The sequence below is a fragment of the Mus musculus genome, chromosome 3, assembly GCF_000001635.26.
Source record: "Mus musculus strain C57BL/6J chromosome 3, GRCm38.p6 C57BL/6J".
NCBI lineage: Eukaryota > Metazoa > Chordata > Mammalia > Rodentia > Muridae > Mus > Mus musculus.
In genome coordinates, this window is record NC_000069.6 from 41,157,836 (window position 1) to 41,184,964 (window position 27,129).

The 27,129-nt window shown below is 45.6% G+C and overlaps 1 long non-coding RNA gene across 2 annotated transcripts; it reads right to left on the minus strand.

Annotated features, from left to right (window-relative positions):
• Nucleotides 1-215: 215 nt before the first annotated feature.
• Gm40038 lies at nucleotides 216-15,625 on the minus strand. 2 transcript variants are annotated; one of them, XR_867179.2, is made up of 3 exons: nucleotides 15,539-15,625; nucleotides 14,632-14,720; nucleotides 216-347 (listed from the first exon to the last, which is right to left on the minus strand). It is a non-coding gene; the product is annotated as a predicted gene, 40038 (long non-coding RNA). The 2 variants fall into 2 exon arrangements; XR_001783822.1 differs by lacking the exon at nucleotides 216-347 and adding an exon at nucleotides 10,283-10,616.
• Between the last annotated feature and the right edge of the window lie 11,504 nt (nucleotides 15,626-27,129).

Here is a 27,129-nt window from a genome sequence, read left to right on the forward strand (position 1 = left end):
AATGCATATAAAATATCCGAGAGAATAAAAAGTTAAAAAGAAAGCAGTGAGGGGAGTCTTGGATCCCACTTGCCTAAGGACTTAGTAGGTAGGACTAAGCAAACGTCTTAAGTAGGACTCAGGAATCCACATTTCCAATCAGGACTTGGATTGTGGTTTTGCTGGTGGAGAGCCTTCTTGCCTAGTAAGTGTGAAGCACTGGGTGTGATCTCCAGTGCTGAGTAAACCAGCATAGTAATACATGCCTGTAGTTCCCAGAATCCCGAGGCTGTAGCAGAAACATCCAGAAGTCAAGATCACCGTTGTCTACAAAGTGAGTCCAAGAGCAGGTTGGGCTGTATGTGGCTCTAATTAAATAAACAGATAAGTAAATAATCAAAGTTATTCTGACACACATATTTGTAGAAGACTCACATTGGAAGTACTACCTTGTTTGGTGACAGGGACAAGATCAGAAGGGAAGGGAGTCACTTGGGAGTTTTCTACTGTTGTTTCTTGTTCTGAAAGCATGAGTCCCAGCCATCGATATCATCAACAAGTAGCTCTTCAATGTGTGTGTGTGTGTGTGTGTGTGTGTGTGTGTGTGTGTGTGTGTTCCCCACATCACCAGGGACAGAGCATTGAGCCAAGCCCCTGTGGATGTTGGGTCTTGTGGTTAGTCTGCCTGCGGTAGTATCTCTACATCTGGCTGCTATGCGGGCTCTTTCTAGGTGACCTTGGACGGGGGGGGGGGGGGCACAGTACAGCTGCTACCAGCTGCAAGTTGCAAGCCCAACACTTAGAATATCTCAGGGATTACAGATGTGCCAGGATGTCCTCCCTCAGTGAGGGCCGCAGAGGTCACCTTCAAAGAATGCCTGCCTTTGTCTCTTGCCTTTTCGAAGGAGTCTCTGCTTGTCTAGCTCCATGCAGCTCTGAAATGTCAGGAGATAAGAAATGCCTCTCAGCACGGAGGCTTCCAGACACATATGTGACAAGAAATTTGGCACGAGCTTTACAAGTGTCAGATGTCTAGGAGAAAGCAATATGGGTATAGTATTTCTCGTGCTATTTCGGTACCCTGTGCATGAGCCTGCAGCATTAGAAAAACTACTTCTCAGCTTTGGGTGATAGCCTTACTGGCGCTCGGCATGCATGTCTGAAAGTGCAGTTGGGTGACATACTGGTTACAGGCCACAGCAAGTCACCTACAATCAAGGGACTGGTTTCGAGGGAGTGCCCTCGAGGGGCCTGGACACGTCACATGCTGTGGTGACTTGGGAGGCATGGCCTGAGACTTTCATCAGATGGCACCACAGAGGTTTCAATCAGCTCTTGCAACATCCTGTAAAGTTGATAAACACAGCATCTTCACCTTTCTGCTGTGATGTGAGATCCAACAGACAGAGCCACTGATGCTTATAGTTGAGTATATCAGAAAAGTGACTTTGGAATCCATTTCTTCTCTATGTAACTTGAGACATCTGTCTCCAGGCAAGAGAGTATTTTAGGAACCTGGTGACCTGCTGAAAAGACTTGACGATCTCTGTCTGTCTGTCCGTTGGTTACCTAGCAAACACAGAAGTGGATGCTCACAGTCAGCTAATGGATGGATCACAGGGCTCCCAATGGAGGAGCTAGAGAAAGTACCCAAGGAGCTAAAGGGATCTGCAACCCTATAGGTGGAACAACAATATGAACTAACCAGTACCCTGGAGCTCTTGACTCTAGCTGCATATGTATCAAAAGATGGCCTAGTCGGCCATCACTGGAAAGAGAGGCCCATTGGACACGCAAACTTTATATGCCCCAGTACAGGGGAACGCCAGGGCCAAAAAGGGGGAGTGGGTGGGTAGGGGAGTGGGGGTGGGTGGGTATGGGGGACTTTTGGTATAGCATTGGAAATGTAAATGAGCTAAATACCTAATAAAAAATGGAAAAAAAAAAGCCAAAAAAAAAAAAAAAAGAGTAAATGCTTAAGGCATCTGGCCTAATGGCAGCGAAGGAGCAATGCATAAGGAAAGGAAACAGATTGTGAGATGCAGGTTGTCAAGGTGTCCAGTAAAGACTTGTCCGTCCAGTCTGAGTGATGATACACCCTGCTCTCCCTGCATCCTACTGTTGATTATTTACGTATCAGGGTCTCCCTAGGTAGCCCTTGCTGGCCTGAAGCTCTCTATGAAGACTATGCTGTTTTTGAACCCACAGAGATCTGCCTGCCTCTGAGACTCAAGTGCTTGGATTAAAGGTGTGTATCGTCATGCCCAGCTTTAAATCTCATTTCTCCTTACTTGCTTATTTAACGTCCGGTGCTGAGCTGTGGACATCACAGTTTATTAAGACCAAGAAGAGCAGAATGGAGAAAATTTGAATGACTCAAATGCTGGGAGGGAAAAGCTTCAAGAAAACGAAGGCCCCACTATGAAGCTGTGGGAAGGAGGAAGTCCCTGGGGGCTCTAAACACACGACACAGTCGTGCTTTATAGCAGACAATTTTCTCTAAACAAAAGTGGATTTATTTTATCTCACAGCATGAAGATTTTAGAGTCATAGAAACAGATTTTTTCTGGCACAGGGGATGTTTACCCACAAGAAATGGGCTCCTCAGAAAGGAATCCAGACTTCTGAAGGTCACTTTTGATTGGATTAAATCAACAAGGCCTGACCAGGCTAATGGTTTCTGATGGTTCCTAGAACCCTGAGGCAGGAGGCTTGTTAGTGATGGTGGTAGCTAGGGAAGTGTTTAGATATACAGAAGAGTTGTAAACCGAGTGAATAGCGTTTCTGTGTGCCCTTCATTCAGCTTTCCCCACAGACATTGTGCTTTGCCTTGCCTCAAGCAGGGTCCTGACTAGTATTCTCCCAGTACTACCAATGACCCCACACATCTATTCTTAATAGTCATTCAATACAGCTAAATTGAATTATTCATTTCCCCTCATTTCTTCAAATGGTTTAAAAAAATAACCTTTATTTTAAATTAGATATGCATGCATATAAATGAGTGTAGGTGCCCACAGAGGCCAGAAGAGGGCATCAGATCCCTGGCAGCTGGAGTTATAGGCTGTTGTGAGCCACTTGACATGGTGTAGGAAACTGAACTTGGGTTCTCTGAAGATCTGTGCTCTTATCCACTGAGCCATCTCTCCAACCCCACATGTCTTCTTTCTTTGAAACATCTTACATTTTATTCAAATACCTGCTCAGACCTCTACAGTCTATTCCAACTAAAATAAGATTTTCTTCACCCCTGACTGTTTTCTTGGTTGTTCTTTTTCCCCCCCCCCCAGAGTACTAGCTCAAAGGTGATTTGTTGTTGTTAAAAATGTAAGGCTTCACACATGAGCTGGACCTACAGCCCCTCCACCCACCCAAACACATATGTAACAGATGCATATTCAGGTCCTCCAACAACTGGAGTGGCGCTGTCCCTGACTCTGTTGCCTGCCTGTGGATCCTGTTCCCCTAACTGGGTTGCTTTATCTGGCCTCAGAGGGAGAGGATGTGCCTAGTCCTGCAGTGACTTGAGGTGCCAGGGAGGGTTGGTTCTCAGGAGGGACCTCCTGCTTCTCAGAAGAGGAGGGGAGGGGAGAGAGGGAGAAGGGAGGGCGGTGATCGGGATGTAAAGTAAATAAATACATCAATGGGAAAAAAAGTGAGGCTTAGCCCCATGTTAAGGTGCACACCTTTAATCCCAGCACTCTGGAGGCAAAGGCAGGTGGATCCCTAATGAGTTCAAGGCCAGCCTGGTCTATATAGTATGTTCCTGGATAGCCAGGACAACACTGTCTTAAAACAAACAAATAAAATTTTATTTGTCTACTACTAATAGTTATTTGTTTGGGGACAATGGCTTTGTCTTCTTGTTGCTGATTTTTATGCTTAGAATATGATACTTGGGAGATTTTTTTGCAAGATACTTGTTAAAACAGCGATTGAATGCAGACATGGTCACCTGTAGAAGGTACCATTCGTCACCTTCAGAAGCCTTCACGTGTTTTTACACTTATAATTTACATATGTGCACACAAACTGTGATTCCCATTTGGTCAGATAGCTGTATTTTAAAATGTCTTTGGATGATGTTAGGAAATGATTTCTCATTTTAATATCATTATAACATTGTAGTCGCTAATCCTAGGGAGTAGTTTTGGAATGAAACAATAAAGCATTTTATTGAAACACAGTTTCATGTTGCTGGAGACTGATCTTAAACTTTTGATCCTCCTGCCTCCACCTCCTAGGTGTGGGACCTATGGACATGTGCCACCGTGGATGGCTTGAAAAGGACAACGTCTATGGAACAGTTTGAGCTGGCAGAAATGTGGTAACACGTTCAAGAGAGCTATACTGCCATCACTAATTAGCACTGTGGAAAAGTGAAAGAGTCATACAGCCCTGTCTATGTCATGGGAATCACAGGAGGCACCAGCTAATTAGGGACTCAGAGCCTTGCAAGTGGTTTAAGATCGTGCAAAGTACTGTGTGTTGGCCCTCCTCAGCAGGACAGGTCTGATTCTTAAAGCCTCATTTCTTCTTAGAAGATTCGGGGATAGGTGTGAGGCCAGTATCTATCTACTAATACATTTACTTATCTACCTGTAACCAGCAGAAAGTCCTGGACCCACAAAACAATTCTTTGTGCATAAAGGCAAATAAAATCGCACAAGATTTTATGAAAGTGTCTCTGGGTAGATCTGTCAGTTAGGGCTCTGTGCTCTCATCCAGATGTGGAGGGCCCTTGCAAACAACAGGGCTGCCGGAGGAACAGTATAAATGAGGCAAGGAGAAAATCCAGCTCAGTGTGACTCCATAGAGGAATTGATTCAAACCTCTAGAGTCTGTGTGCTGATTTGAATGAAAATGGTCCCATAGATACCTCAGGAATGGCACTATTGGGGGTGAGGTCTTATTGGAGTAGGTGTGGCCTTGTTAGAGGACATGTGTCACTGGAGGTGGGTTTTGGGGTATAAAGATCTCAAGCTAGGCCCAGCCTCTCTCTCTCTCTTCCTGCTGCCTTTGGTTCTAGATGTAAAACTCTCAGCTCCTTCTCCAGCAGCTTATCTGCCTTTGTGCCACCATGCTTCCTGCCATGATAATAATGGACTAAACCTCTGAACTGGAAGCCAGCCTCAATTAGATGTTTTCCTTTATAAGAGTTGCCATGGTCATGGTGTCTCTTCACAGCAACAAAACCCTAACTACGACAGTCTGACACAAGGTAGATTATTTTAGACATAATTTAGTTTGTTTTCAAGACAGGGTCTCACTATATAGTTCTGTTTGTCTTAAACCTCACTTTGCAAACCAGAATGGTCTTAAACTAACAGAGATTTGCCTGCTTCTGTCTCCCAAATGCTGAGATTAAAGGCATGTACCACCACACCTGACATTAGGCATATGTAAGTACAGTACAATGTGGCAAAAAGTTTCCTGGTAACAATTAACTCAATCTTTTGTGCACAATAAAGCTTAAAGTACGACTACATCAAAACTCTTTTCTAAAGTACAATTGACTTCTTCCACAAAGATGAGTTCTATAGCTTCAGGCTTAGGGGAGGATCTTGTGTGGTTTCTGTCATACAGACATAGTCCAGAGGTCACCAGGCTATAAAGTATGTGTGGCATCTCCCGTAAAGATGAGTTCTATTGATGGAGAAACAATGCTAAAGATAAAGGTCTAGAGAGGAGGTCTGGGCTAAACATAAGAGTCTGAGGGAGTCAGGTCTTGCCTGACCCTGCAGATAGCACAGGTCACTAGGCTATCAACAACTTTCAGCTCTAGCCTTCTGGGAGGAAAATAGGTTATACATTCCTTTTGTTGAAGAGCCGACCCCACATGTTTGACATTCCGGGTTTCCTTAGTGCTTATCTCTGACACAAGGACCTTTGTGCTCCCAACATCCAGACAGTTGGGGCCTCTGTGTCGTCATTCAGGCAATTGGGGTTCTATGTTCTCATCCAGGCAGTCAGGGATGGAGAGGTGGACAGAGGCCTCCCATTAGCTGCTGAGGGTGATGGGCAGAGGTACGACTCCCCAAAGATGCTAGGCACTGATCTTCAGAGCCTGTGAAAATGTTAAGTCATGTGATAAGAAAGAACTGTGGTTGAGGTCGATCTATGCTGTTGACAGTTGACTTTGAGTTGGGCAGATGGTCCAGGATTATCTGGGTGAACACAGTATAAACATGAGGTCCTTAGAGGAAGGGAGGAAGTATCAGTGTACAGTGACTTGGAAAACATTTGGCTGGCTATCGGTAGATTTGAAGTTGGAAGAGGTTGATGAGTCACAGGAGAACAGCCCTAGGAAGCTGAAGAAGACTAGATTTTAAATTCACCAGAGTCTTCAGAGAGATAGACTTGCCATAGTCCATGGAGCACAGTGTCTGAGTTCTGGCTTCCTTAACTGTCAAATAACAGATATTTTGTGGATTTCAGGCATGGAATACATTTTTATTTGTTATAGCTGATATAGTAAACAATTCACACAGCCTTATTTATATTCCTATATGACCCTGTGGTTGGAGCGCATCTGAAATACCTGTCTGTATACACCCCTTGCTCTTCTGTCTCATTACATCAGTTTTCTCCCTGTGTCCAAGTGTTCATACATTCTACACTCCACCCCCCCCCACGCACACCCACCCACTAGTTATCATCCCATCCATGGGATTCTCCAATTGGGAAAGAATATGTCCCTCTTGGTATAATGAATATGGGTGGACAATGTCCCTTTTCCCTAGGAACTGCTAGACCTGATCCTTTGATGAGCAGGTGTTAGGAGATTTCTGTCAACATGGTTTACAGTGCCAGACTGACCCTGAAGTCATGAGGACAAACAAAGGATTTACCTTATGAGCATGCACATCGGCGACTTTAGGGACACACATGTGGTAGCAGTTACAAAGAAGCATGATGTAGGGGATGAAGAGAAAGAATGCCTGGATGCCTAAGGGTGAGTGTGAGGCCCAAGATTGGGACTGGGGTGAAGCTGTTCAGTTCAAGGGACGGCGTGAACTCATGAAAGATGAGTTGACTAGGGAGCCGAAGAATGGGACGGGCTCTTTCTGGTAGAGAACAGCTAGTTCAATCCTAATGCCATCACCGGAGAGATCAGAGAGGGAAAGCAGATACATTTCATACCAGGCTGCAAGCTGTTTAGCATGATAATAGGGGTATCAGCTATCATGGAGAGAGAAGGGCAAACTAGGGAGGACCAGTAAGCAGAAGCCAGCTGTCAAATCGCTAGACAGGTCCCACTAAGTGGGTCTTCGTTCCCAAGGAGCCACTCACCCATTTAAGGAGAGGAATGGTATTCATTTTAGGAAGGTCCCTCTGCTTGCCACAGGGAGGTTCAGTGTGGAAAGATTAAAGTCAAAGGTGGAAGGGAATAGGTAAGAGCCCGTTGTCTGGGGGAATTGGTGGAGCCTGAACTAAGGCACGTATTGGTAATCTGGAGAGGGAGCAGTTGGCATGAGAAGAGCTTAGGAAGAAGAATCAGAATATGTAGGAAGGAGGATGGAGGGGATGAAGGGGTAATCAGGAGCCCTACTGTCTGAGATGGGACTTGTGAATATATGAGGGACATGAGAAGGTCGGTTTAGTGTTGAGGCTGTCATGCTTGCGTGGAGATGGGCATTCACACGAGGGAAAGAATTTAGGCTGGAGGTAATTCTGAAACACTTTGCACAGGTGAGAGTAAAGGACAAGAACAAGGGCCAAACTGTAAGTAAACAGGATGGGAAGAAATGGCACAAGAAGTTTTAGGAGACTGAAGTGACTCACGGGGCCCAGTGCCTTTGCTTGGGTTCCTATAGTAAATCATCCCAGACTCAGATCGAAAACAAGACTTTCTTCCATTTCTGGAAGTTGAGCAACCAAAGACCAAGCCCTTAGGTGAGGACTCTGTCATCTTGCTTTGAGATGGCAGCTGTGTCCTGTTGTGTCTGCACCAGCAGGGAACAGGGCAGAGGGAGAACACCGTCCGTTTCTTATTTCCCATTAGCAGGTGCACCCTCATGACATAGCCATCCCCGAAAGGTCTCCCCTGCTGACACTATCAGGTTGGGGGTCAAGAGTTCATCATGTGTGTGTCTGAGAGGCACCTTCAGGCCTCAGTACCAGGGAAGAGAGGGAAAGGGAATTCAATAGTATGGAAAGCCACTGAGTCTCTGGGTAAGAGGAGAAGCATTCACATGTCATGTAAGTGACCTTATTAAGGAGCTAGACAGTGAAGAAGAGGTGGGAACCCTCAAGATAACCATCCATGGCTTCCAAGAAGCTGGGCTGTGAGAAGTTGGAGGTTGAGCCGAAGGTGAACTGTGAGTCAGTTGGACCCTCTTTGAGGAATGCTGGGAGAGAGGGAGAGTAGAGAAAGGGGGCTCTAGAAACTAAATAAAGCAGATGAATCAGGCACAGGGAGGGAGTCTAGCTTTAGATGAGAAGGGGATCCCTCTTAGCCAAGCAATGAACAGCAAGTTTATAAGTTCTGAGGTAGGATGGGCTGCAGCAGCAGGAAAAATACGGTAGTCAATATGGCATATTTTGAAAAAAGATTTATTTATTTTATGTATGTGAGTACACTGTAGCTGTACCAATGGTTGAGACCTTCATGTGGTTGTTGGGAATTGAATTTTTAGGTCCCCTGCTCGCTCAGTCCCTGCTTGCTCCGGCCCAAAGATTTATTTATTATTATACATAAGTACATTGTAGCTGACTCCAGATGCACCTGAAGAGGGTGCCAGTGGTTGTAAGCCACCATGTGGTTGCTGGGATTTGAACTCAGGACCTTCAGAAAATCAGTCAGTGCTCTTACCTGCTGATCCATCTTGATAGTCCCCATATGGCATTTTTATACCTATACAAATGTTTTCAAAATTGTCTCCAGCCTAAATTTTGTGCCTTTGCATAAAGAATTGGAGATCATTCTTCACCAAGGACAGATGTAGAGGAGGAGGTTTGGCAATGAAGGCAATTTCTAGGATTTAGGCATAGACTAGATAGAGTACAGAGAATAAGCCGGAGGCCACCAGAGTCTAGCATGTCAAGCACTTACAGCTTTAGGTTAGAGACTGCATTGGGAGGTTTAGCTCACCCAAGCTAACAGCAGGTCAAAGTTGTCTATATACTGATATGTTCATATCTTATGTACCCAATGGGGGATCATGTACAACATGAATCCATTCCTTCCCTCATCCCAGAAGGCCTATCACACATAAGGTCTTGATTTTAATTCACAAAGTGAATAACAAAACTGAACTCATTGGAAGATAAGAGGAGACTCTTTGAATTGCTGTGCCATCGAAGGCAAGATTGAGAGACCTTTTCCAGTATGGCCAATGAGATGAAAGTCTCCCTTTAACTCCATGTGACACACTCCTCGCGAGGTCACACGTTTGAACACTTGATATTTAGCTGGCAGTGCTGTTTTAGAAGGCTGTGGAACCTTTGGGGCCGGTGTAATGGCTGACGGAAGTGGACTGCTGTGTGCAGGATTTTTGTGGACCATGTGGCTTTCCTTGCTCTGTGATCCTCTGCTGTGTGAGCAAACACAGTGGCTGAGCCATGGTGCTTTTGTGCTACGGTGTGACTTATTCAGAAATCAAGAGCACATACACGCCTGTCTCCTTTAAGCTGCTTCTGTCAACCATTCTGTCTCCCTGATGAAATAAACTGACAAAGACACTCAGTGAATTCTCTGTCACCTCCTGTGAACGCTGTGATAAATCACCACAAACTGTGGGCTTAAAAATAATGAAAACTTGTTCTCACAGAAACTCCAAACCAAGGTGTCAGTAGGGGGGTGCTTGCCCTGAAGGCTATAGTGGGGATTCTGTCACCGCCTCTTCTAGCTTTTGGTGGCTGTGGGTTTCCCTGACTTGAAACGGATAACTCCAGTCTCTGCATCCAGGTCTGCACAGGTGCCTTCCTGGTGTTTCTGTCCTGTCCCTTTTCCATTTTTCCTCTGGTTTTGTGTCTTCCCTCTTTCTGCTTCTTATAAGGGGACAAGTCACTGAGAGCCCATCTGGACAATCTAGGATGTGCATATCTCAATATGCACCTCCAACATCCCAGCCATGAATGAGGCCACACAGACTCTGGGTGGGCACAGATCTTATGTAAGAGCTCCTCACTAGTCACTATAGATCAGCAGAGTCTCTTTCCAGACATATGCCTACATTTAAGTACAGTTTAAGTGCATTTATATACCATAGTATTTTATTGTATACATTTACTTTTGGATTCCACACTCTTTCCCACAAAACAGCATGAAGCACTCAGTGATCAGGAAGTAGAATTGAGATCTGTGTAAGAGTCTTCTAGATCACATGCCCCCCCCCCCAAAGATATTATTATAAATATTAGTAATTTAGCAACGTCTGGCTTCATCCACAGCAGATGGTGGCTTTGGTATGTTGACTTGAATTTAAGAAGTCTAAAGAGGGGCTGGAAAGATGGCTCGATAGTTAAGAATGGCTTGCTCTTCCAGAGGATCCAGGTTGAATTTCCAGCACCCACAGGGCCCTTACACGGATCTGTAACTCTAGGTTCAGGGGATCTGATGCCCTCTCCTGGCCTCTTCTGGCATTGCAGGCACGCGGTGCACAGACATTCATGCAGGCAAAACACATATACACCTGACATAAAAATAAATAAAAATAATAACGAAAAGAGTTCTAAAGAAAAAAGAACTTAAGAGGCAGAAATACCCAAAGCTTCTTTTGCTTTTTTTGCAGCTTGGGCTTAATTATAACCCTCAGAGAAATTTAAAAAAAACTTTCCTTTGCCTTTGGAGACAACAGTTGACAAAACAGATCAAAAAGTTTCTGAATTACTATAAAAAGACCCACAAAGACACACCTGAAGCGTGGCAGTGCTTTTCAGCAGTATAACTCGGTCTGTGTAGCAGATCACAAATGCCTACGCAGGCAGGCAGGTCAATGACTGACATGAGCAAGTGAAGCCATTCCAGCAAGGCGAGCTGCTGTGGCTAAGTGCGGTGCACTGTCAACAATTCTCCTGCAGCCCCAGTGTGCTTCATTACAATAATGAGAAACTAGGAACATTTTATGCATTGTAATGACCAAAAAATGTGTTTCATATGCCTTCCAGTGATAATTTTGTTTATTATTCTCAAATATATCTATGTTTAGTCATTAATTCTCACTTTTACGCTGGTCTCAAACTGAAAATGCTTAGAGAGGATTCCTAGTTGCAAGTTTTGCCATGCAAAATACAAATTAAATCTTAAATAAGAACCCCAGAAATCTCTCCTCACACCTCCATCTCTGCTACTGATGTCACCTCTTGTGGGTATTAGGGTTCTTAAATTAACAGCATGTTAGAGCAAGGGAAAGCCTAGGGTAGTTGTCAAGATCTGAAGACTTAGTTTAGATTCGTTAGGCCACACAAGATTTGGTTAATTTATATAAACTCCAAGATCTGTGTGTGTGTGCACACGTGCAGGTGCACATGTATGTATATGTGTATGGAGGTCAGAGGTCAACCCTCCCCTCCCTCAGGAGCCATCCACCTTGTCTTTTGAGACAGTCTGTTACTGGGTCCCGGGTCTCACCAATTGGCTAGGTTGGCTGAACCAGCGAGCCCCTCCCGTCTCCGCCTCCCCAGAGCTGGTGTATGCAAACACACAGCACTGCGTGGTGTTTTCTACACGGGTGCTGGGGTTAAGTGCACGCATGGGAAGAGCTCTGTCAACTGAGCAGTTTCCCAGAGCTCAGGATGATTTCATTCATGCGCAGAGTGAAGACTCTGGGCCTGAAGCCAGACTACTTACTCATTTATCTAGCACACACATTTGTGGCATCTACTCGCACTAGCTGGTCATTATCAGAGGCGTGAGGTGCGGGGTGGGGCAGGTCTGCATCCCCGTTCATGGGTCTTTCACCAATTCTGTCTGCCTCAGCCTTCCTTTCTCTTGTCAGCTGCCCCCCGGCACCCCAGTCAAAACTGGGTGCCTCCAGGGCCTTCTGGTCTCTCTGGTCTCCCCACCCTCAGTGATGGAGCATCTTTGCCATCTCCTTTCATCATTTCTTCTTCCAGACCTGATGCTTCCTGTGGCTCCTGTAACAACTCTTAGGCAGTTGTCAAGCTCTTCCGTGACCTCTCTTGGTTCTCACGTCTGATTTTATCTCGCTCGAATCCTACCTAATGTAGTTTTTCTTTGTCAAACATACTCCATTCTCTCTTGCTGAGGCCTCCTCCACGCTTCTTTCCTCCCACCCCTACCTAATCCTGTAGGCCTCCAACAAAGCCACATGCTCTCAAGGAGGAGAACCCACAGGCCACATCCTCCTCCCCTCAGTTATATTCTGGGGCTTTTTGCATGTGTACTGGTGAATTTTTTATTTTTATTTCATTTTATTTTATTTTATTTTATTTTATTTTATTTTATTTTTTTGTCAACTTGAAACAAGCTGGAGTGACCTATAAAGAGGGAACCTCAATTGAGAGGATACCTCTATCACATTGGCCTATGGGCAAGTCCCATAACTGATGTGGGAAAGCCTAACTCACTGTAGGCAGTGCCACCCTAGCAGGTGGTCCCGGGTTATATAAGAGAGCAAGGTGTGTGTGTGTGTGTGTGTGTGTGTGTGTGTGTGTGAGAGAGAGAGAGAGAGAGAGAGGGAGAGAGAGAGAGAGAGAGAGCCAATAAGCAGCTCTCTTCCATGTCCTCCGCTTCGGTGCTTCAGTTCCAGTTTTCGCTCTGGCCCGGCTTCCCTCAATGAGGGAGTGTGATCTGGGCATTGAGATGGAAACGAATCCTCTCCTCCTCAGGTTGCTTCTGGTCGTTGTGTTTATCACAGCAATAGAAAGCAGAATAGTGGGGCATTTGGCTACAGCATATCATGTCTTCCCTTCATAAAAATATGTCTCACTGTGTAGCCCTGCTTGGCCAGGAACTCACTATATAGACCAGCCAAGCCTTGAACTCACAGAGATCCACCTGCCTCTCACGTACCTTCGTGCCTGGCCCGAATTTGGGAGCTTTTAATACAAATATCCTGTGCCAGCCCTGGTCACAATCATAAGCACCAGAGTGAAATTTGAGACTGAATTCCCAGGTCTGAATTCTCAGCAAGGCCCCCGTTTTTCTGGCTGTGTGACCACAGATAATGTACTTACCCTCTCTGAATGTCCATCTCATATTTTCAAACCTGGGGCATTACTATTGGATGGCTGAGTTACTCACTATTCAGTATGAGTACATATTGTTACAGTTTAGATGAGCAGGGTGCTTAAAATAGACTGTGCTATGTAGTGAGAGCTCAGGAAGTATTAGCCTGAGTTATTTCATAGGAGGTCTGTGTAAATTAAATCCAAGCCCTAGGCGTAGTGCCTGGCCTGGAACAAGCATTCAGTAATATTAGCCAGTGCTGTTATCTTATTTAACATATGAGAGGCCTGTTAGAAAAGAAAATAGTTATGGTTATTTTACTGCCAAAAATATTTAAAATGTCCTGGCTAGAATTATAATTATATTTACTTTGTGTTTATATATGTTCACGTGTGTTTACTTACATGTGTGTGATATGTATGTGCACATGTGTGTGGAGACCAGAGGACAACCAGTCTCAGGTATTGTTCCTTGGGCACAATTTCATCCACCTTCAGCTTGTGTGTGTGTGTGTGTACACATGATTGTATATGTGCAGTCATGTGGAAGTCAGCAGATAACCCTGGTGCTATTTACAGTCGCCCTCTGCATTTCTGTTTGATACAGGGTTTCTCATTGGTGCAAGAAGGGCTTAGTCAGGAAGAATAGACCTGGGGCTGGCAAGACGGCCCAGAGGTTAAGAGTGCTTACTGCTCATACAGGGACCCGGGTTTAGCACCCAGCACCCACATGGTAGCTCACAACAGTCTGTAACTCCATTCTCAGGTTCTCTGATGCCCTCTTTGGTCTCATTAGGCATCATGGTACATACATATACTAAAGGTGAACATTCATACTCACAAAAGGAACAGCAGTTAGTTCATCTTTTAAGAAAAGGTTAGCTCAGGGGCCAGTGAGCTTCCAGTGGCCCACCCGTCTCTCTCAGAATCACTGAGATGACAAGACAGTTCCACTGTTCCTGGATTTGTTTTAAAACATAAAGTCTGGAATCTACACTCAGGACCTCACTCCTCGGAGGCAAGCACTCTGCTGACTCAGCATCTCCTCAGCCTTGGTTTTTGAGACAGAGTCTCTCATTGGCCCTTAGTTCACCAGTTGGCCAGTGAGCCCAGGGAGCTTCCTGATTCTGCCTCCCAGTGCTGGGATTACAAGCATGTGTCACTACAATTAGCCTTTTTTAAAAATGTGGCTTCTGGAGAGTGAACACGGGTCTTCACGAGTACAGGGCGAGCACTGTACAGATGCAACTGTCTCCCCAGACCATGTTTTCTGTTTTTGTTTGTTTGTTTGTTTTGTTTTTTGTTTTTTAAGACTGTAACTTGAAGTTTAAAGAGGTAAAGGTCACACAACTAGACACACCCAAACAAGCTAAAGCACCCAGAGAGACCATAGAAGCTCCTCCTTTTAGACTGTCCATACTGGGCCCCTGGTTTTAGGTCAGCCAGTGTGGCTACGTTTGATCTAACACCAACAACGAGCATGAGGTTTGGGTCCACACCATCTGCTTCCCATCTTACCTGAGGAGGATATTTAATCCTGCAGAGGTTGCATTTCCTTATCCGTGGGATGGAGATGGTGATGCCTCCCTCGTAGGCTGTGGGAGGAACTAGAGAAGTAAGCCATGTCACACTCCCTGAAACGCCTGGACTTTAGATGCTGTTCAGTATACTTTAAACTCCTTCCTCTGAAAATCTGAGCAAGACTCCATTTAGCCCCTTTAATGAGCCTGTGATATGAACTAAAATACAACATGACTCTGGGAAGCAGCCAATAAGATTGTACATTCCATTGCCCGGACTTCGTGTTATAAATAGACAGACATGGATGGTATTCACAACATTTGAACACCTGGCCCAACTTGCTTATTCATAGCCACTGATCATGTCTTATTTCCCATTGGCAAGAATTTTTCTACAAGTTGTGGCATGTCCTGGCAGGGAAAGTCCTTTGCCAAGTAGGTGGGGGTGGGTCAAAGAAAATGAGGTTATAAACAGCCTGGGCTTGGGAATGCTCATTAGGGCATGTGAGGTGCTGAAAACCCTGGGCCCTTTGAGCAAGCACTTCACTGAGACTTTTGAAGGTCACATCCCTCTCCCTTTGATGTACACACCACAGGAATTTTCCAAAGATTGTTTTATTTTAGTCTTTGGACAGAATTGGTGGTGTCACAATCCGCGGTTGAAAATAGCATGAATAATTAGGTTATAAGCGAGTGAATGTCCCGAGATGTTAATAACATTACCAGGAATTCATAGAGGAATTTCCTCCCCAAATTCAAAGTAGGCACAACTTAGATTATACAGTTTAAGCCAGTGAGAGAAAGTACCAGCATCCTGCCTGTCTGGTCGGCAGTGCCCGAGTCAGCTGCACGGGGGCTACAGTTTCCTTCTCTTCCTTTTTAAAAAATTAATAGAGACGTGTTACCTTACAGAGCGTGTGATCCCCTTTGCCTTCACTGCTCCCTCCTGAAGGACAATGGCTAGCCTGGTTTCTCTGCGCTTTCCTGTTCCACTTCTCACTTCAAAGACACTTGATAATAGATGCCACTCCCATTTCATGGGGGTTAATTTAGGAATAAATTAGTTCCTAGATACATCTTACTTAGTGTCTGAGTTAGGTTTCTATTGCTGTGATCACTTATCATGGCCAAAAGCCACCCGGGGAGGAAAGGGTTTCTTTCATTTATAGTCCCAGGGAACAGCCCACCGCAGAGGGAGGTCAGGGCGGGGACATGCGGGGCAGGAGCTGATGCAGAAGCCATGGAGGAGTGCTGCTTACTGATTTCCTCTCCTCCTGCTTCTTACACAAGTCAGGACCACCAGCCCAGGGGCAGAGCTCCACCCACAGTGAGCTGGGCCCTCCCATATTAGTCACCAATCAAGAAAAGGCCCTACAGACTCACTCACAGCTCGCTCTTCTGGAAGCATTTTCTTAGCTGAGGTTCCCTCTTTCCAGATGCTTCCAGCTTGTGCCACGTTGACATAGAATGACCAACCAGCATACTCAGTAATTGCATCCGTATATCTGAAATATTTTACATCGACAATAAATGGACAAACTAATTAATCCTCAAGAGGAAAACTCTCACCAAGAGTGTGATGCGTGTCTCTAATCCTAGCACTTGAGAGGCAGAAGCAGGCAGATCTCTGTAAGTTCAAGGCCCACTGGGTCTAGGCAGGGAATTCTAGGCCAGTCAGGGCTACGTAGTGAAACCCTGCATCAAAAATAAGTAAATTAGAAAAAAAAGTGGTTGGGCTACTCACTCAAGATGATATCCTCCAGATCCATCCATTTGTCTAAGAATTTCATAAATTCATTGTTTTTAATAGCTGCATGGTACTCCATTGTGTAAATTTACCACATTTTCTGTATCCATTCCTCTGTTGAGGGACATCTGGGTTCTTTCCAGTTTCTGGATATTATAAATATGCTATGAACATAGTGGAGCATGTGTCCTTATTACACAATCATAAAGAACACACATGATATTCACTCACTGATAAGTGAATATTAGCCCAGAAGCTCAGAATACCCAAGACACAATTTGCAAAACACATGAAACTCAAGAAGAAGGAAGATCAAAGTGTGGAAACTTTGATCCTTCTTAAAAGGGGGACAAGATACCCATGGAAGGAGTTACAGAGACAAAGTTCAGAGCAGAGACTGAAGGAATAGCCATCCACAGACTGCCCCACCTGGGGATCCATCCCATAAACAACCACCAAACCCAGACACTATGGCAGATGCCAACAAGATTTTGCTGACAGGAGCCTGATATAGCTGTCTCCTGAGAGGCTCTGCCAGTGCCTGAAAAATACAGAGGTGCATGCTCACAACCATCCATCAGACAGAGCACTGGGTCCCCAATGAAGGAACTAGAGAAAGTATCCAAGAGCTGAAGGTGTTTGCAGCCCCATAGGAGGAACAACAATATGAACTAACCAGTACCCCCAGAGCTCCCTGGGACTAAACCACTAATCAAAGAAAACACATGGTGGGACTCATGGCTCTAGCTGCATATGTAGCAGAGGATGACCTAGTTGGTCATCAATGGAAAGAGAGGCCTTTGTTCCTGTGAAGGTTCTATGCCCCAGTATAGGGGAATGCTGGGCCAGGAAGCAGGAGTGGGTGGATTGGGGAGCAGGAGGTGGGGGGAGGGGATAGGAGATTTTTGGAGAGGAAACTAGGAAAGGGGATAACATTTGAAATGTAAATAAAGAAAATATATATAAAAAAGTATAAGACTCTCGAAATAGCTACATGACAGAACTTCACTGGTTTCACCAAAAAGATATCGTTAAACAGTAGGGCCATGTTAGAAGGTCGGTGTAATGGTTTGTTTGTGCTTGGCCCAGGGAGTGGCACTATTTGAAGATGTGGCTTTGTTGGAGTAGGTTTGACCTGGTTGGAGTAGGTGTGTCACTGTGGGTGTGGCTATAAGACCCTCATCCTAGCTGCCTGGAAGCCAGTATTCTGCTAGCAGCCTTCAGATGACGATGTAGAACTCTCAGGTCCTCCTGCACCATACCTACCTGGACACTGCCATGTTCCTGCCTTGATGATAAAGGACTGGACGTCTGAACCTGTAAGCCAGGCCAAATTAAATGTTGCCCTTATAAGACTTGCCTTGGTCATGGTGTCACCTGACACACCTGCACCTGATTTGTCTAAGCCTCATCTACTGGACAGGATTACATGACACAGTGGAGGTGAGACCCTGTCAATCACAGTGTCTGCCATGGAATCCCTCTCAGTAAGTGTCAGCTACTTCTGTTGGTGTTACTGTCAGTATTTCGAAGGTTTGTGAGTGTATTATTTACTTTCTCACTGCTGTGACGAGACATTTAGTGACAATAAGCAACTTGAGAAAATGAAGGTTTATTCTGCCTCACAACCTGAGGGGGACAAATGAATCCACCGTGTCAGGAAACATGGCAGCAGGTACTCGAGGCAGGTGCTCACTGTTTATCTTCAACCAGGAGGCAGAGGTGGGTAGACTAAAGCTGGCTTCTTCCTTTTACAGTCTGGTCCCTGAGCCCACATTCTGGGTGGGTCTTCCCGCCTCAGTTAAGCTTCTGGAAACACCACTGCGGACACACACACAGAGGGATGTCTCTGGGTCCTTCTAAACCCACTCAAATTGACAGTGAAGAGCAATGGCAGCAAGGTTGGGCTCTCGAAGACAGACGCAATGAGTCACTTCAAAGTCCCTAAACATAGAAAGGCTAAGGATATCCAAGAGGGGAAACATGCCTCTGTAAAAAGACAGGACAGACAAACATACCAAAGGACAGACAGTGGTTTGATGGGACTCTCATGGTGGGAGCATCTCCAAAGGACTGAGAACCCCTGGCTATAATAACTTCTCTGTAACCCCCATGTTTCCATGGTGGATCCATTTGCCCCCCCCCCCTTGAGTTGCTTACTGTCACCAATTATCTTGTTACAACACTGAGAAACTAACCAATACACTCACAAACCTTCATAATATTGATATTAACACCATCAAAAATAGTTTGGCTGGTATTCCATGAGAAACAGCACCATTAAGAGAAGCTAAGGTTAGATTTGTTCAAGGTAGATCTGACCCTTCTAAATGGCCTTAGTGTTTATGCTCAGACCATTCACTGTCCATCTATATAGTTATTTATCCATCTGTCTGTCTGCCCATCTAAACATTTTGATCACCTATTGTATTTCAGAAAGTGAGCATTTGTTAAGTCTACACAGATGAACAAAATTAAGATCCAGTTCCTAAGACATTTTCAGGCCAGAATGCTAGATGTGGAAGCAAATATTGTTTAAAATAACAGAGTTGCCGAGAGGTGTCGGGAGAGCAATGTTTTTGCGTCACTTTATGAATTGTAAGTGGTCTGTGAGTGTGCGTACCTGAAGAGTACCTTGAGAATCAGGTAAGTATGGTCACATTGAGAATTGTACGGGACACTCCAATTCAGAGGGGAAACTGCGCCTCCCCCTCAAGAGTATCTGGAAAGTGCTCCACAGCACCTCAGTGCATTCTTCCAACATGCTGCTCTGTCAGTAAGGGTTGAAGAGCATGGGGAAGGCCTTGTGGGGATTTGGTCTTCTGAAGTGTGGAGGGCAGCACTGGGAGTAGGGGAGGGGGATGTGCAGTGGAACCTGAGCACAGAGCTGAGAGATGGGAGCTTGCAGCAAGGAGAAGAGGAAGGCAATGAGGAGGAGAGGGGGCACTGAGGAGAAGAGGGGACACTGAGGAGGATAGGGGCAGTGAGGAGGAGAGGGGAGAGTGAGGAGGAGAGGGGACACTGAGGAGGAGAGGGGGCACTGAGGAGGAGAGGGGGCCCTGAGGAGGAGAGGAGGGCACACTCCTGGTCATAGGGAAAGTCTCATGCTAAAGTCAGAAGCAGCAGCTGTCTTTGCTTTTCTCTGCCTCTAAACAAGGAAACCCACAACCCCAGATAGGAAGCCAGCACTTCAGAAAGGATTGGTTGGTTGAGAGCCTTTCTCTGGAAAGAGGCTTGGAGGAACCAGGAAACCAAAATCTTTGAGATAAACCAACCTCTAGGCCTCAGCTGGCAGATCATAAGTGCCTGAGAGTCACATTTATTACTTGTGTAAAGACATAACCTTTGTGTATTTAAAAATAAGTCAAGGGGCTTCAGAGATGGCTCTTCAGTCAAGAGCATGTATCTGCTCTTCCAGAGGAATGAGTTTGATTCCCGTCTTCCACACCCAGTGCCTGACAGCTACCCTTAATGTCATCTCCAGGGGATGTGATGCCCCTGGCCTCCTTGGGCACATGTTCTCACATGCACATACCCACACACTCATAATATGATTTTAAAACTAAATTTAAAGTAAACCTCAAGGTATATGTCTCTCTTGCAGGTGTATGGATAGTCCTTGTGAACTGCTTAGAAGCAGACCCAGGAAGGCATCTTTCTGGACCTTTTCTCTAACCTGATAGTCCGCTGAGACTGCTACACTGTTGCAAATGTCTTCAGCCTTCTGAAGCATGAGAGAGGCACCTTGCAAATGTGTGTGCTGAGCAAACAGGAACTTTCTTTTGGGTAGGCAAATTCCGGGGGAAGCAGGTCCTACGTGCTTTAATAAAAACAGAGAAAAGAACACCTTAGTTTTAGAAGAGTCTCATAGTGTTCTGCATAACGTCTGGGGAATCAAGATCTGTTTTCAGGTTCCCCTGCAGTTAGACTTCCATCGATGGAGAAAGATGCTGGGACTCTTGGCATGTACCAATAATGGGCATCTATTGAGTGTTTCCGACTTGCCATCTGCCTGCCTTGTCTCTTTTGCTCTTCACAAAAGCCCTTGTGATAATCATCCCACTTTTTACAGACAAGGAACCCCAAGCTGAGACAGGGTCGGTAATTCACCACATGGACTGAGTTGCGGATTAAGCGTTGCAGCCAAGATACCCTGCTAAGTGATGATCTTGGAACACACATTGGGTGCTATGACAAAGGTAGACTTGGTTGGGACAGTTTCCCTTTCACTCTGAAGATCACTGTATGGTGGGGGTTGAATGAGCTCAGAGGGAGGGATGATGACATTATATTAGTGCCTGAGGTATTTATAGACTTCTAATCATTAAGCATAGACTCCAAGACAAGGAGTTAGGATTTCCTGTGACTTTAGCTGGAGGGCTGTCCGTGACCAGCAGTGGCAGCTAGTTAGACAAGGCAGGACAACATTGGAGAGATCCTTCATGAGCCAACAAAGGAGAAATAGGATTGACAATATCTCATGTACCCATATTCTGATTGAGAGTGTACATTTACTTCAACGCTTTAACTACTGAATTAAACAATAAGCCCACTGTAATTCTCCATGGGAACTATGGGTCTAAGAACTCTAGGAGGCTAGTCCCCTCCCTCTGTACTGTCTGAACTTGTCACAGTAGCCACAAAAATACTTGCTTTTGATCACTTCTTGTGTTTACGCTTTTTAGTAAAATAAAATTTAGCACTTAATTTAATACAGCTCCTCTTCCCTAAACTAAAAGTTATCATAGTTGCCTTCATTGGCTCCAAGAATATGGTATCTTGGTTTGCTTTCTGTCGATGTGGTAAACGCCATAACCAAAAGCATCTTGGGGTGGAAAGGGTTTTCTTAGCTTACAGGCAGTCAGTCCTTCATTAAGGAAAACAGGGTGGGAACTCAAGAAAGGAACCTAGCATCAGCAATGAAATTGAGGTCATAGTGCTGCTATCTGGCTTGCTCAACTTGCTATCTTACATAACCAGGACCACCTGTCCAGGGGTGACTCCACCCCTGTGGGCTGGGCACCCCCACATCAATTATGAGTGAGGAAAATGCACCCAGACATGCCCACAGGTCAGTCTGGAGGAAGCAATTGCTCAGTGAGGCTTCCTCTTTCCAGATGACAAGAACTATCACATACATATCATATCACATACACATATGGCAGTACATATCACACACACACACACACACACACACACACACACACACTTGCCGGCCTGATTTCAAGCCAGGGACTGAGCAGGAGATAGAGAAGGCAAAACCTCAATCCTGTGTCTATGTGTGAGTGTGAGTCCACACTGGTTAGAGGATCAGTGTGGAGAAGGGGGGCAGCTTTTGGGAATCCACTACAGCCCCTTCTTGGTCCTGCTTCTTCACTCTCTACTGTAGGCTAGCTGGCTTGTGAACTTCCTGACAATTCTCTTGTCTGCATCTTCCATCTCTTCACGTGAGTGCCGGGATTACAGATGCATGCTACCAAGTCCTGCTTATGTAGGCTCTGGGGATTGAACTCTGGCCAGCAGGCTTGTCTAGGTAGTGATTTTACCCATGGGACCATCTCCCAGGCCTAAATGCTTGATTTCTAGTGGAAGAGAGAAGCAGACCACTGTGAGATTAATTGCTATTTTAAAGGTTAATATCAATCGAGGAAAATTGAGTTAATTGAAACACTTTGTGTGGCCATGTGAAATTTCACTGGTAATATCCTTCCCAGGTTTACAGGTCTGAGTCCCTGACCTTACAGGTCTGAGAGCCTGAGGCCTGGACACACAGCAGGGTGATTAGTAACTATTGCTCCAGAAAAGGTCAAAATGCTTAGTGGATGTAAAAAGCCTCCTTTAAAATTTAATGCACTTCCTAATAGACCAGATGAAGGACTAAATAAGACATAATAAAAACAGAAATTAAAAACGCTCCATCCTCTGCACCCACGAATTCACAGCATAGGACCTATAGAAGACGAGGTTAGTCTATCCTCTAGCCAGAAGTGAGGAGGGGCCACATGAGCCCCCACCCAACCCCTAGTTGAGGAACTACTGTAGTTGATAGCATCTCGAGGAGAGAGAGTCGGTTTTCTCCAAGAGTGTGGCTCCTGATGGATCCCCCATGCTCCACTGGATGGCTGGATGGTCCCATATCCGTGATTATCAGGCTGCACATTTTTTGTTTTTTAGTTGCTTTGTTTGTTTTTTTGAGATAGGGTTCCTTTGTGTAGCCTTGGCTCCCCTGGAACTCTGTAGACCAGGCTGGCCTCAGACTCACAGACATCTGCCTCTGCTTCCCTCTTGCTGGGATTAGAAGTGTGCACCACTACTGCCCTGACAGGACAGCACAGATTTTAAAAAAGAGGTCATGAGGTTGGGAGAGGGTTGGGGGTGAATCTAGAAGGAGCTAAGGGGAACACTAAGGAGTTTACATTGAATGAATGCATGGGATTCTTAAAGATGTAATAATAAAATATGTTTAAACATTGGCCCATGATATGCAGAAGCAAACGATACAGAGTTGCTCAGGGTTACCATTTAATGACTTCAGGTTTAGGGAAGAGAGGAGTCCTAGGAAGCTCACAGTGACAGACCTCTGATAGCAAGCTCACACATATACTACCCTATCCTCCTCTACTCAGATAAACGTCTTAAAATTGGCATTTTAACAGAGAAACTGGTGCTCATGGAGGCACGACTATTAACTGACAAGCATAGAATTTCAACCCTTCAGTGGCTGACTCCACGGCTAGCACTGTTATTTGTAGCCGCCTTCTCTCTGGTAGACTTTGCCAGGATGGTGCCTGGAGTCAGGCAGGCTTATCGCCGCCAGAGAGCCTCAAAGGCACAGTCCAAAATTAGGAATGATGAGGACCGAGTTGTCTGTCATCTGGAGGTGACTGCAGCCATTTCCCTGGCCACTGTCAGCCCCTGGCAAGTACCTCCCAGACACAGGTGCTGGGTTGACACCCTGGGCTCAGCCAGATCTCATGGACAGAGCGACTCTTGGCTCTCCTCAGGTGGAATCCAGTGAGGGACCAGGCTGCCCAGTGATGAGTGATTCAGCCAACCATCTCTTCGCTTGTGTGTTGCTGCTGTCTTCCAGCTCAGATGTATTACATCGTTGGCAGATGTACTTCATAGTCTCTGTTATTTCTTCATTCAGGAAGGAATGTCACAAGCTTCAGTTAGAGGCAGAATCAAGATGTCTCAAAATGCAAGCTTCCTTTGGACACTGCTGGCTGGTTTGTTTACGTTTTCATACAGTAAGCAGCTGCTGCAAACAGCTCTTGATGCTTTTCCTTGTGCTTTTTTCTACCCGCTCTCCCGAAGCCCCCCATCATACCCTCAGACGTCCTCTCTTTCTGCTTCCTCTCGATACATCCTGCATCCCTGACAGCCTCCGACAACTGCTGCTGAGTGATTGTGTCAGCCCCATAACACAGGTGCCTGTGCTGAGTGGATTCTTTCATGGCTTCTTGGGTCAGGATGTGCAGGAAATGCTGAATATACCACAAGGAGGAGATTTGCCTGGGCTCCTTGTGTCCATGCTTCCAGCCAACATTCCCGGATTCCCGTGGATCACGCTCCAACCCAGGCCCGAATACAAATCGTGCTGCCATGTTCTTCAAGAGGTGTCAGCATTCATGAAAACTGAATATGAGTGAGTTACTCTTATTTTTATAATTTCATTTAAATAATATAGTTTATTATCATAAATTTACATGTTATTCTATTGCAAATTAAGCCATACCAGGCTTAGCTCCAAGCACAAAGTTTACCCCTTATGAATATTATTTTCACAGAGACTCTTAGGAAGGACATAGATTATATTTAAATATTTTAAGAACTCGTTTATTTTCAGAGACTTAGGGAGTGTGATTATTTGTCCTGCTCCCAAGATCCTACAAAAAATAAAAAAGCGGGGCACAGCTGGGCGGGTTGGGATAGCACCGCTAGTTTGCTTCTCAGCCATATGTGTGCTGAGTGCTTCTCTGCTGTGTCTTCCCCGTGCTAGAGTTTCAGGGACTTAGAGCGAAGCCTGGCTTCAGAACCGGTCACGTGATAGCACAGATGAGAACGGTGACAGCTGTTCAGATACATGACCCCCAAACCAAAAGACACAAGGAAGAGTGGGACTGACCTGCCACTTCAAGCAAAGCAAAATCCTCTCCGCTCCTGGCTACTCTGAGACTTTGGCCACCAACCTGGAGCCATGGTCCACTAACTGTAGTAGAACTGGGGCTCTTGCAGTTGCCACTACTCAGAGGGCCACCAGAGGGCGCTTTCCTCCTTTCAGGTTCTGCCTTACTGAACACCGCTCCTTTTGATGGATAGCACTGAGTTTCTCAGGAGCTGGGGAATTCAGCTGATGCAGCTGTGGTAGACAGCTTGGGCACGAGAAAACGTCAGTAATTTTATGTGTGTTTCTGTGTATAGTTCTTCACTTCTGTCTCCTCTGGTGAACTGTGCACTTAAGAACCAGGTCTTGTCTGTGTTTATCTCTCTCATCTGTGGCTAGCCCGGAGTCTGATGTTTAAGAGGTTTTAATAAATACTACAGAGTGTGAAGAGCTGATCTTGATACAGGTTTTAGGTTTCTGCCTCTCTGAGCCATCTGAGGTCAGCTTGACCTGGGATCCTTATTCAGTAGGTCTGGGATGGGGGTGCAAACACATCTTTGGAAAGCTCTGTGCTCCTAGCTAGCTCTTCCTGCCCCACATGTGGGCTCCTTGGCTTACTGCCCTGGCTATGGGCTGCTGAGTATGAGAAATGAATCCCTGATCCTTGGGTTTGCCCCCGAGCCCCTTCAGCATGACCCCGTCTGCCCTCCCACAGGCCTTTCTGTTCCTCTTCCCATGAGCACCTTTCCCTGCCAGAGATGACATCACCTGCCAGCTGTGGGAGACCAGCCGGGAAGACCCGGGGCTCTTGGTACCACCCACAGGGGCAGCTGCTTCTGCAAGCTGGAACTCACCAGCTCTCGTTCTGCTTCAACCAACACTTAGACTGCATGGATGCTAGAACAGAGGGCATCCCAAAGCTAAGGGGGGCGGGGGTCTCTTCTCTTATAATGAAGGCTTATACTTTTGCTTCCTCAGAGTTCCGTTTTCCAAGGTTTTGAATGGGAAATGTGTGTACACGAGAAGGTTGAGGAGAGGAACTATGGATGGGGGAGATTCCTCATGTTATGTGGGTTGGCACTGCGTGAGGAATGCAGAGAGTTTCAGTCTTTTGGGTCAGGTGGTGCTGCATAAATCCCAGTGTGAGCTTCATGGGTGTGGATGGGCAAGTCAGCTAACACTCCGAACCTCAAGCACCTCACTGGTCAAACTGGACAGTAGTGTCCCTGTTTAGCTTACATGCAGACTTGGCTTTAGATGCAAAACTGTCAATGTCAGTCACTCTAAGTCACAGCACGCGAGGCTTGCTCTTGGAACTGTTACAGGATGCTTCGTTCATTGTCCCTGTGTCCTCTTCTCATTTGGCCATCGTAAAGGAAAACAGTCATTTTTTTTTTTTGTTCCTGCACTTTCATCTCGTGGACCTGGTGATTGATGCAAGTGACTGTTTTCTCTTCTTCAAAGCAGCTGCTAGAAAGCCCAGAGCCAAACGTGTGGTCCGATCCGTCAGCATCAACTGTGCTCACCATTATAAGACGGTTTTGGCCACATGTGTGGCTCTGTTCACGATTCCCATGTCAGAAGCCGGCTCTCACTTTTCCGTGATGTTACTATGTATTATCACTACTCTACAGATCTTAATCTTTCTGAAATGAGACAGAATGAAATGAAAATGCGTTTGCCACTAAGTATGTGAACACACAGGTTTAGAACATTTTTCACAATGTCTGGGATAATAGGCTCATCACATCCGAGCTGGTGAATGAGCGTAATTACCCTCTGTGAATCTGAGCTGGCTTCTTGTGGATTGTATTAGAAGGGTGTGGTGAAGAGGTTCACAGCCGTAGACAGGTTTCCCAAGCTGGAAAGGTGTTATTGCATTAGCTAGTGGTAGGTGTAATTCTAAACACACTGACAGCTCGAACTGTCCAACCACTGCAGAGAATGCCTTGTAGATGAGCCTAGCCTAGCACAAAAATAACCCCAAAGTTATTTCAACCTATATGAGTTTCTCAAAGTGCATTAAAGGAGGATTTATTCTTTGCCCGTCATACATCATAAAATCGTGTTCCTTCTCCTTCCTAATTCCCTCTCACTCACTATTTCCCAACTTTTTTGCTGCCAACCAGATTCACCCCCCACACCCCCCGTTCCCTGCTCAGAGAGGTAGGGCACCAGGCTCTGTGATTAGATTCTGTCTTCTTTCTCACGCCTCCCTGGGCTTCTTTCTCACTCCCATCCTCTGATTCCATGTCAGGCAAGATTTATGAAGTGAGCCGACAAAGACAATTCCTCTTCTGAGGGGGCTGAAGATCCTTCACGTGTTAATAAATCATCGTCATCTAGGAAATAAGGGCTGATTAATGTGTGGTGGAAGAGAATCTGGGACAGAGGTTTACCTCCGAGCAAGTTCAGTCTGTGGGATGTGGAGGAAGCCATCAAAGCAAAGGTTACAGAACTTCACTCTTGTCCTTCTCTCCTGCCACCCCCTCTAGCTTTCTTTATTCTGGGATGGGGACTTCACCATGTCTGTCATCTGGAAGTAGAGTCACAGTGGAAAAGACCCAAATGTATTATACCCAGTTTCATAAGGGCATTAGAGGTGTTTGTCTACTAGGTACTTATCATCTTGTTCTAAGATA